The 11,495-nt window shown below is 40.3% G+C and overlaps 1 long non-coding RNA gene across 2 annotated transcripts; it reads left to right on the forward strand.

The window, feature by feature from the left end:
• The first annotated feature begins 7,229 nt into the window (after window positions 1-7,229).
• LOC103462058 (uncharacterized) lies at window positions 7,230-10,748 on the forward strand. 2 transcript variants are annotated; one of them, XR_533259.2, is made up of 3 exons: window positions 7,230-7,740; window positions 7,874-7,942; window positions 9,165-10,748. It is a non-coding gene; the product is annotated as an uncharacterized LOC103462058 (long non-coding RNA). The 2 variants fall into 2 exon arrangements; XR_533258.2 differs by having other exon boundaries at window positions 7,230-7,558.
• The last annotated feature ends 747 nt before the right edge of the window (window positions 10,749-11,495 follow it).

Below are 11,495 nucleotides of genomic sequence, written 5' to 3' on the forward strand. Positions count from 1 at the left end.
CCCCCCCCCCCCCCCTCTTCCCCCTTGATGGTCCCTCATTAGCTTCTTCAACCCATTTGTTCTCCTCGTTTCATTGCCTTGGTGTCTGGATTTCTTTTGTCCCACTCTGTCTGACAGCTGGTTGGTAATTATGCTTCCCTGTCTCTGAATAACTTGTCTCTCCAAGTCTTCATGGCACATAGTTAAAAGGTTGACCGAGTCTGCCTTGAAAGGAAAGGCTCTGCTATAGGAGATGAGAGACCTATACATCTATGGGAGACTGTGGATTTAAATGTCTCAGGAGCAGCACAATGTTTTTTTTTTAAAGATTACTCTGCATTATTTTATTACAGATTATATAGTTTTAATAAATCCTTTTGCCAAAATTCTGGCTGGATGATTAACTTTTGTAGAACAATTGAAACGTAACGTTAACCTACTTTATTCATGCCAAAAACCCTTATGGATGATATTATATATCACTTTCTTGTTAAAACACCCATAATTGGCCAAGTTTCAACCGTTTGACCTGAACTGGACATTGGTTAGGGTGTTAGGAAACGACTGAGTAACTCGCAAGGCTCAACTTTACTCTAGAACAGTGTTTCTCAACCTTTTTTGGGCCAGCGCCCCCCCAGCCTTTATCCAGGTCCCTCACCGCCCCCCACCAAAGAATTTGCAGGTTACTTTGCACTGACTATTATTTTATCATTAATATTACTATCACTATTGTAGATGTTTTGATTTTTATGTTTGTTTCTGTATTTATCGTCAAAAATCATTTCCCAGAGAACAAAAAAGTCATGGGAATAGAAATTATTTTCACAGGCGTCTACAAAAAATGCAATGGACATTCAAGTTAAAATTGATAGGCCTAGCAGCAGCCAATCAAAGTGGAAAAATATATTCTTATTCTTTGCCATTTTCTAGTTGTTAAATCTTGCACAAAATGACCAGATAAAATATGTTCAATATGCCAGTTTAAACTTTGAACTATTTGCAAAATGACTGAGCTCTGCAACATTAAAACATGGATAGAACTGTAACTACATTAATCATARCTCTTCTTCTCTTCAGTGTTTGTCAGTTTCTGGTGGTGCAGCTCTGTGCTGCCTTCAGGAGAATGGGACATCAGAGTATCATCCATAAAATTTCACCCACATGGCATTTATTGTGCAAACCAGAGCTTTAAGTGGAAAAACTAAACTTCCAGGTCCTTTTAATGCCATACAAATATGAGACAGAAACATGGATTATGTCTTTATATAGACCTGTCTATATAAAGACATAGACAGGTCTATGTCTATGTATTAATCTATATATTAATATTAATATATAATCTAGTAATATATACTAGATTATATATTAATCTAGTAAAACTAGATTAATAGTTTTACTGGACAGAAATGACAAAGAACAAATCTGGTTCTTAATCAAATCCTAATGAGTCAAATTGAAAGTGTCATGGAGTCATCAGCCTCATGACATAAACACTGACATGAAAAATAATATTGAAGAAATAAATATATCAAATCTAATTAAAAACATAAATAAGTGATAAGCTATTTACTGTTATGGTCTGTAAGATATATTTATTCTCAGTACTAGATGTGGTCTCAACAAACCCATGACATTTCAAGAATATTATTTTACCTTTTATCTGGAAATAGTGTCTGTTTATTCTTGCCATACAGTCTCTGTWTTAATTATTGCTCGAAAGGTCTTGCCATACCAGTTTATTCCTCTGTATTTACTTTAGTTCCTTAGTTTATTCTTGCATTTTGTTCTTCATTCATTTCCTTTTAGTTTCATTTGATTAGTATTATCCTCTCTTGGTTTATTGCTATGTCCACTTTAGTTTCTTTCCTGTTAGATTTATTTTATCATTTATTGACGCTCACCACCAGTAATCTTCACTCATCACCTGCTGCGCCGCCTAATCGTCAAGATGTGTTTCACATTATATGTTGATTTTTTCACTGTTCAGCGTCGGATTCTCTGTTTTTATGCCATAATTCACATCTAGTTCGTCACTCCGTTTTATGTCCCGCTTCCCCTATTTCAGAGTTTTGTGCAATGTGCGTGTCTTTTTTTTTTTTTTAAGCCCCAGGTGCAGGGCTGTCAGGAAGCGTATCAATGGGGAAAAGGCAGACTAACATAAACCTTTTAAAACGGAAACCATTTCTGCATTCTGATTATTGACATTTAAAAGTGCTGTGGTACCGTTGTTCTATCACCCCCGTTTCATACCGGACCACTTTCAGCTCCGGTGTTAACGCTATAAAATGAACGCTCTCTATCGCGGTATCACCCATGGAGGGATTTCTTTATTTAAATGGGTTCATTTTTCAGAGGGATACACAGTGAGGGTATCGTGATTTTAGCTACCAGTAGCAAGAGAATGGAGCTGCGCCAAGAAGCTAACAGAAGCTAACAAACACTGAATAGAAGAAGAGCTGGCATCGATACAGTTGCAGCCAAGAATGGTTTGTTACACAATACAGTTTTACCAAGTTGTTAAAAGTCTAAACTGGCATTGTTGTGCATTTAAGGTGTAAAGTTTACCTTCGACCAAACGCCCCCAAAGACATCTCAGCGCCCCCCTTTTGTAAAAATGTCCGCCAGCATTTTTGGATGGTACGTCCACGTTGAGAACCGCTACTCTAGAGCATAAAAGCTGAAACTGTAGTCATGAAAGTGAAAACTACCAACCAACAAAGAACCTTGTTGATTGCTACTAAGAAGATATGTTTTTCTGCAGCTTTATGAGGGCTTTCATCAAAATATCATCTGCATCTAGAATTTTGATCCTCTCTGATAAACCACAGTAAATTTAAACTTCTAGGACTGATTGGCACCTTCAAACCAAACCACCCCAAAAAGGAAACGGTTTCAATAAAGCTTTAGAAAGCTAAAGTTAACACAATAATTGTGTCTGTGACCATGATCGTAAGCTTCTAACCAGAAAATAAGTAAAACTCTCTGCAATCTGTTGTTTGTCTTTAGCACAAAAGGTCACAATGTTGTCCTGGTCAAATCTCAGCAGGCGTCGCTGGCATTTACCGACTTCTGTTCCAGTCAATGTAGATGCTAATGTTGGTCAGAAATAAATAAAATTATCTGCATCTTTTTGAGAAGGCACAATGTCTTGATATGTTTTCTTCTTTCAAAAATCATTTTGCATTAAATACAGTCTCTTATTTTTGGAACTGTCAGTGGGGCTGACACAGTTTGCATTGTACAGCTTTGTTTCCCACAACATGTACAAACAAAAAAAACTACAGCTTTATACTAATGGTACATGGGTTTAGTGATATATTAAAGTTCCATAAGTCACACAATTTTTTTAACTTTTATACTCAAACCAAACTTGAACTACCGACTAATCCACCACATTTCGACCCCCCCCCAAAAAAATCTATTAAAGGGATTTTAATAATTGCCATTCTTGGCTTATGTTATATATTATCAAGAAACTGCATAAAAAATATTTCAAAAGGCTGTTGTTCTTGAAAGTCATGTTTGTCTAAAACAATAAATATTGAGAGAAAAAGTAACACCTCAAAGTCGCTATTTATCTTTATGAGAGATATAAAAGATGGTACGCCTCCATAGCAACCAAAGCAAAAATGGAAATAAAATGGAAAAAAAAACTTGCTCCAGTTCTTGATGATTTTGCAACAGAAACTGTTATCTATCTATCTAGTAATTGCTGATCTTTAGAAAACATCAGCTGTGGAAAACAGCACATTGTGCGAACTGCAAACTATTTAGTCTGCAGTTTTGAATGCAGCCTCTGTGTCGCACCAATAAATGCAAATGTTTCTAAAGAAGGAGATTTATGAGGAAAGGTCATACCATTTACCGTTAAAACCTTGCATCCTTCAGTGATCAAAGGAAATTATTCTAAGCAGCGAGATCAACTGCAGAGCAAATTGCTCCATATGAGTCCACAAACTCATGGAAAGAAGACAATGCAGTGAGAGCTTTATTACTTCATCAGAAGGTGACGCAAATTCAACATATCTAAATTGCTTTCTAAGAAAAATGCTTCAGTATTTATGCATAATCTCTTCTTAGCCTTATCTATCTTGGGGCAGATTAGATAAGGCTTATCATTTAAAAGAAACACAAGTATAAGAGTTAAAATTTATTTGATAGCAATAAATACTTTCTCTAACTAAGTCTGGAAATGTGCCCGATTAATGACATCAGGTGTTTGATGCAGCTCAGCGGCTCGGGTGTCCACACCGCTGTCATTGGTTACTGACCTTTGGACGAAGCCTCACAATGACGAATGTGACACAAGATATTTATCAGCTTGACATAATGCTCCGAAATGTCAGGAAGGTACCAGATATTTCGTAACACGTTTGAATGAAACAATATAACTGATAACTGAAGGCGGCTTTGGAAGGCTGCGTTGAGTTTTTTTTTTTTTTATGGTATATTTTTGTTCCAAACAATGTGCTTTCAAAGCTGATTTGGGTCAACAAAGGTCACAGTTTCCACTCATGCATACTGGCTATCTCGCTCTGTTGTTCGCATGTGTGACGCATTTCACTTTATGTGGTGAAATCTCTGAGTTCTGCGACAGTGGCCTCTGAGCCTGTTTGCTTATCAGAGAGTACATGACATTCATCGGTTCATTTGGGCTGTGCTTACCCCAGAAGTCTGACTGCGGCCAGCAATTTTACAACCAGTCCATTCTGAAATAAGTGGGTTGCCTATTAGAGAAAGACGCAGCAGCAAACAGCAGCTTGTGAACTCCATGTGCTCACAGGCATCTCTGCTGACTTGCTGCTGTTTGCTTTTGCCGGCACTCGTGTCCTTATTGATACACCAGAGGATAGATTCACGTAACAAACATGTGATTTGAGTTGTTGATCCTCAAATGTTGCATTATAATAGCGTGAGCTAGAACCTGCAGTCAAAATCAAACGTAATTATTTCACATCAAGCTACTTGGGTTCTATTTTAGTAAAGTGAGGAAAACGTTTTAAAATGTCTTCTACTTCTTCTCATCAGAAAGGTTTTTGTCTCAGAGTGCAATGATGATCTTTTTTTTTTTTTTTCATTTTTGGTGATAATTCCTAAGGCCATCTCTGATTACACTATAGCTGCCCTACACCTGGTAGAGTATTCATACCCGATTAGTTGCAACATAGCTTGCAGTTTGAGTTTTTCCACTCCTACGTTATTTTGCATGTAGACTAAAAAGTTTGCTTTGCTCGTCTCGAATGGGAAACAGCATGCAGCAGTTCTGCAACTTAGTCAGTTCCTCCACAAATGCCGTGTTTGTAAGGTGGACGACTAATAGCTGGCAACAGAATCTCCCACCAGAGCAGTTTGATCCCTGCAGCTCCTCCAGAGTGACTTGCTGTCTGCTTTTCTGATTAATTCTCTCCTGGTCCAGCCTCTTGGTTTAGGTGGACAGTAATTTTTTCCAGTTTCAGATGACGGTCAGATCAGTACTCTGTAGGTTGTTGGTCTTCATGATGCGCGCGATGTGTGTTTGTATAGTAAATAAACTTAAAACTATAGATGTAATGTCACAGAATGGACAGAAGTTAAAGCTTTCTAATTTATTTTTACAAAGAAGTGTGTTCAGGCCCGTTCAGAACATACCCTGCCTCTCGCCTAATGATTGTTGGAGTGAGGCAATAGCCCACTGCAACCTTGCAGAAATAGGTGAGTATAGACAATATTTAAGCACGAAATTAAAGCATGACCTGGAAGGAGCCTGGGAGACCACATTAAACTGGTACAGAGGACAAGAATTTGCACAGACGCAAATTTAGTAGAGGCAGCTAAAAGACGGCGATGCCTTTAAGTCTATATTGTTAGAATAGGGGGGGGTCATAGTATAGTATAGTACTATAGTATAGTAGTAGAGCGAGCGAGCGTATGTTTTCTACGCTCCTTCACCCTGACGTACCTTCCTTCGGGGGGGGGGGGGGGGTTTTATGTTTTCGCATCCACCTGAATAATATGTAGTTGCGACCCTGCATGGAGGCTTGTCTATGGTGGACCTTAGCTTACATATTTGAAGTTGTTGTCCAACCGGAGCAGCATATTAATAACTTCATCCTCATTATAGTCCGACATAGTTGTTTTTCTTCCCACTTGCGCATATCAGGACGCAGAATTTGTTGAGTATCAGTGACGTTCAGTTCTGATGACGTTAGGTCGCATTTGAATCGGATACGTATCGGATATGGGTCGCATTTGAGAAGAATCCGACCTGTGCTATTCAGACTGTCTTGAAAAGATCAGATACAGGTCGCATTATGTCAAAACAAAAAAAATTTTAAAAATCGGAATTGGGTCACTTTAGGCTGCAGTGTGAACGCACCCTAAGTTTATTCCACTTGACGTCGCTCTTGTTCCACATTTTATAGAAGTCTTTAGCCAGCTAGCAACATATGGAGAACGTCACGACGCGTGACGTCATTACCGCTTCTACTGGTCACAACAGCGCGGCGGATGACGAGCAGCCCGGTAGCAGTCGCCTTTCTATAAGTTTGATCGTGGTATTTGTTAATGGTAGAAAGTACCGGAATGGCGACTGCAAGGAAGGGCAAGTGGTACCTGACTGTTCCATCATCCGCCGATCTATTGTTACAAGCGTAGTGTGCATGAAGTCAGTGTAGCTTAGCCTAGCACCGAATGTCAGCCATGACGTGGAACGGCGGCAGTACTTCCTTCAGAGGTCCGCTCACCCTGTGGGCCGCACTAATATTATACTTTCATATCACGGTGGGGGCCATGAAACATCGTCCTGCGGACCGCAAAAATGAGACCTCTGCTCTAGATGAATCGAGATTTCTAGATCGTCGTTCTGAAAGTGGCCTTAAATCAAAAGACAAATTCTTGACCCAGAAATAAAGTTGAAGAGGAAAACTGATCAAACTAAGATTGATGAAGTCGCTCGCTGAGGGATCATAGGGAGACGCACTCAGTCCTGACCTGCTGCCTTGCATTTGATTTGTCTGAAAGCATTCAGACACCCTGTCACTGGCAGCTATAAATAGAGCATGTCCAGGCACACACATGCGCACACACACGGCACATAATTGCAGCAGTCCATGTCTATTGATTTTTTTTTCTATCATTAGCTGAGCATCTACGTTCTGACATAACAGGGGTTCATTTGGGCAGAGAACTGATTCAGCAGGCCTGTAGGACCTTCTCTGCTGCGGTTATATAACCTCCACGGTGGGATATGCCTCCAACCGAAAGGCTTGATTCACTCCTCAAGTGCTACAGATTCACTCCATCCAATCGTATCCATTCTCACATTAGCTATGCCGGGGAGCAGAGGAGTGCTCAAAAGAAGCTGAGGCAGACCTCGATGCCATTTCATTTGCATTTCGTCCATTATGCAACGCGTTTCTCTGCGGTTGCAGAGGAGTGAAAATGAGCTGAACTCCAGTGACCTATCCAACGAGGAACCCCGCACCAGCCCACCAGCCCACAACACTCTGCCGGCTGTACCGTGGAGCAGCAGCTGAGGAAACACGTACGAACATCAACAATACAGACGCTTCTCCAGATTACCCAACGAACACACTCCTCAGTGAGTCAAAGAGCGCTGGCACTGCACAGGATCACATGCTATTGCGAAACAAATCTGGGTTCAGTGTCCTCTGTTAGAGGAAGGATGGAGGGCAGCAGACCTGGAGCCAGGTGTTTTTCCACCTTCCTGTCACATCATGTGTTAGTGACACAAGTTAATGATTATTGATTTGCTCGAACCAGGTGACAGCCTGTTTGCGTGTGTTCGTGTGACTGGAAAATCCCACTTGAGCATCTTTGTTTACTGTCACAGGAGATGTGTGTCGACTTTTAAACTTTGAATGATTCAGACGGTAACTGTGATATCTCCCCACAGATGAAGATATGAAAGTCAAAGTGGATCTTTCCCCTTCCTCTGTCGCGGGTGGGCAGCTGTCCTTGACAGGTTGGTGTGGTCAGAACCAAACAGGCTCCCCATTTAGAGCTGCCGCTCTGCTGATGGGAGCGAACACTGTGTGCTTTTTTTCCTCAACCCGAGTGCCGCATCGATCTCTGCAGTGACAGACGGAGCCAAAGCAGGGCAGTAAGAGCAGCAGCAGTAGTATTCGTTAACTTCTGACAACGACGACAAGGCAGGACCGATCACATGCTGGCAATCCCAAAAAAAAAAAAAAACAATCTGCAGAAGCCCCTCGTCAGCGCGCCACCCCCTCTAGAGTTCTCCTGAGTTTAGCCGATAGGAAGCTGGAGATGGCAGCATGCCAACCTGCTGGGCAGCCTGTGAGGGTTTCGGGTTTAGCTAAGATTAATCGGGAGTTGCTGCTGTGTCACACACTCAAAACGAAGAGGCCAATCAATCCTTCGCATGCAGCTGCAAAAGACCCAGAGTGCGATAAGAGGCTTGATGTGGCAGCAGCTGGGCAAGAAGGCGAGCTGCTCGATCCTGCAAATGGAAATGTGTTAGTGTGAAGGAAAGCCTGAGAGGAAGAAACTGGCACAATTGTCAAAAATTAAATCACGCCTCCTTTTTATTCACTAAAATTGAGAGAGGCGATGTGCAAAATGCAACCATACAATGCGACTGACACAAAAGGACAGGAAAGCATCTGATTCAGGAGCAGAAATGGACAGAGGAAAATGTAAGCAGCAGTTATGAATGCCCAGACATCAGCTTGATGATAACAATGACATAACATATCCTTGATCTTATTTGGAACCAAAATCTTATGACCGAGGTGCCGCTGTGATATGACCTGATAGCAGATAAAACACAAAGTGCTTTAAATTAAAAGTGTCTCATTGAGACTCTGATTTATTTTCTCAGGGAATTAATTACAATATGTCCGTTGCTCAGTGAGTACAGATTGCTCCAGGAGAAATTATTCAGGTTTTTTTATGGCCGCTTCCAGACAGTGTTCAGTCCCCCTACCTTTACAAACACTTCTAAATTAAAAAAAAAAATCTGAGAACTTGTAACTTTGATCTCCATCTCCCAATCTTTATGAGTATATTGCAGCTGAAAGGTTTCCACTCATGCGTGTCATCAGACGTTTTGGAAGAATCGGAGGGTTGCTATCAGAAAGTCAATAGACTCAAAGTTGCAAAAGATGGCAGCGATTTTTATTTCACTTTTAATTAGTCAATTATCTCTTGTGTTGACTCAACAGATCTGCAGACAAGACAAGGAGTGGAGATAGCTGCTGCATTATCTCAGTCTGCCAGGAAGACCGAAACACTGTTCCTGCTTTAGTCCTGTTAGGAGAGCGCCTGGTCCCAGGGCCTCTGATCCTCTTACATCACCAGCAGTTTTATCTCTTACCCCATACGTACAAATCCAGTCACATCAAACACACACACTGCGTCAGCATGAACACACACACACACACACACACACACACACACACCCCCCCCACACACACACACACACACGCACACAACACCTCCCATGTACCTGCCAGATTATTTCATAGTTTCTTTCCAAAATAGCCTGAGAATTTGATCTTTTTTTTTCTTTCCTTCTTCTAATCCTATAGCAAAGAGCGGACCAGACAGGTTACATCACATCTCAGAGGAGGGAGCTGTAGATAGACTTAATTAGGAGGAAAGTCAGCTTGAGAAAGTGTTGCTTGGAAAAAAAATGAAAAGAATAAGTTAAGAAACATTAAAGCTCTACATTACAGACTCTGCACCCAAACATCATTGACCGCAACTAAAGATTAGCTTTTGTACAGATTTATCTGCTGATAATTGTTTGTAAATATCTGAGAGGTAAAAGAAGAGAAGCTCAAACTACATAAACAAACCTAACCAGTCATGAAACATACATTATGATTTTTTGTTTTCTGCACGTTTCTGAAAGACTTTTACTAGACTTTTAAAAAATCTGTCATGAACTATGGAATGTTTTTTGGTGTTTTAATAATGCCAAAACCTGCTCTTAATAAGATACATTACCAAGTGTATTTTTTATGACAGTAAGTGCAAAACACCAGTAAAATTACAAATACATTTTGCCAGTTACATAACAGAAAGGGGGTAAACAACATCAAGCTGAGAAGTATCCATAGTAGGCTGTGGGCCTCAGGATGCTCTGCTCCCAGATGGTGAGAGGAGAGCGAAGGCAGATGGTCATCTTCTCCTGCTCCCCCTCTGATTATTCCCGATTTGAAAAACTCTCTGATGCAAAGTTGCTGTCAAGTCGCATTAAAGATGTAAGATCTGCTGCAGCTCTGCGAGTTGATTAACTTGTTTTCCTTCCAAACGTGGACGTTTTTAACCCTGACATTCATCTTAGTCATTTTATTGACCAGATTATTTGAGTTTTTTTTTTTTGTTTTTTTTCACGGCACCTCTCTGTCAACATCCCATCAATCAGCAATGAAGGGCAATTTCCTTTTTTCTGACCTCTCGTGATTGATAAGAATTAATCATAAGCGCATTTACAGCGTAGTGCTGAGCTAATGCTGCGTCAGGATCAAAGTGTACAGCACCCAATAACTAAAATCTCGATCTAACACCCAGTTTCCAGGTCAGTGCTGGAAGCAATGTGCATTGCGTAATATTTTTAACACAGTGACAGTGGCAGCAAAAACCAGTGAACTAGCTTACTGAAACAAACATGAGAGTAAAGAAGTAGTGCATGCAAATGTATTTCTTTCTGAATTTTGACATTTTGTGCATGTCGGTTTTACAGGTGTTCAACAAATAACACATCCTGGTGCAGGAAGAAACATCCAGATTAATAATTAATAAATTAAATGGTCTACTTTTTGATCACATGTAAATTAAAATAAAGATTACACATTGTTTTTTTTTATTTTCTGTTTTATTTTTATTTTTTAGAACTAAACATCTGAAAAGTGTGGTGTGCATTTTCAATCCAGCCTCCTATAACAACACCTCTGACTAAAATCCAGTAAAAGCAGCTGTTTTCAAAAGTCAACTAAGCAGTAAATATAACCCACATGTGTATAAATCCAGTTGTTCTGTGAAGGGTTTTTTTTTGTTGTTTGTTTTTCACAGCAATAGTGAACAAGTAGTACGGTGAACATCAAGGAACACAACCGGCGTGTCATAAAGTTGTGGGGTAAGTTTACAGCACGGATAGGTTATAAAACAAAAATCCCAAGCTTTGAACATCTCATGACTTGCAGTTCAATCCATCATCTGTAAATAGAATGAGTATGACATAACTGCACACCTACAAAACACATGACAGTCAACCAGAATTGCTGCATAAGCTAACGCTGCTCATCACCCTGAAGACACCATGCCCACAGTGGGATGTGGCCACATCAGGATCCCGCTGTGTGGGTAAAAAACTGAAAAGGTTCATTGGGTATGAATGTTTGTGCAAAGAATTGCAAGAAGATGATGAACACAGAAAAAAAATCCAGTCTTCCCAAGATAATAAGTAACGCTTTTTTGCATAAATACATCAACCTTTTTGCCCCCTGCAGTGGAGATTCAACTAAGCTCGGGAAAGTGGAGCCATCTTT

The sequence above is a fragment of the Poecilia reticulata genome, linkage group LG3, assembly GCF_000633615.1.
Source record: "Poecilia reticulata strain Guanapo linkage group LG3, Guppy_female_1.0+MT, whole genome shotgun sequence".
NCBI classification, from domain to species: Eukaryota; Metazoa; Chordata; class Actinopteri; order Cyprinodontiformes; family Poeciliidae; genus Poecilia; species Poecilia reticulata.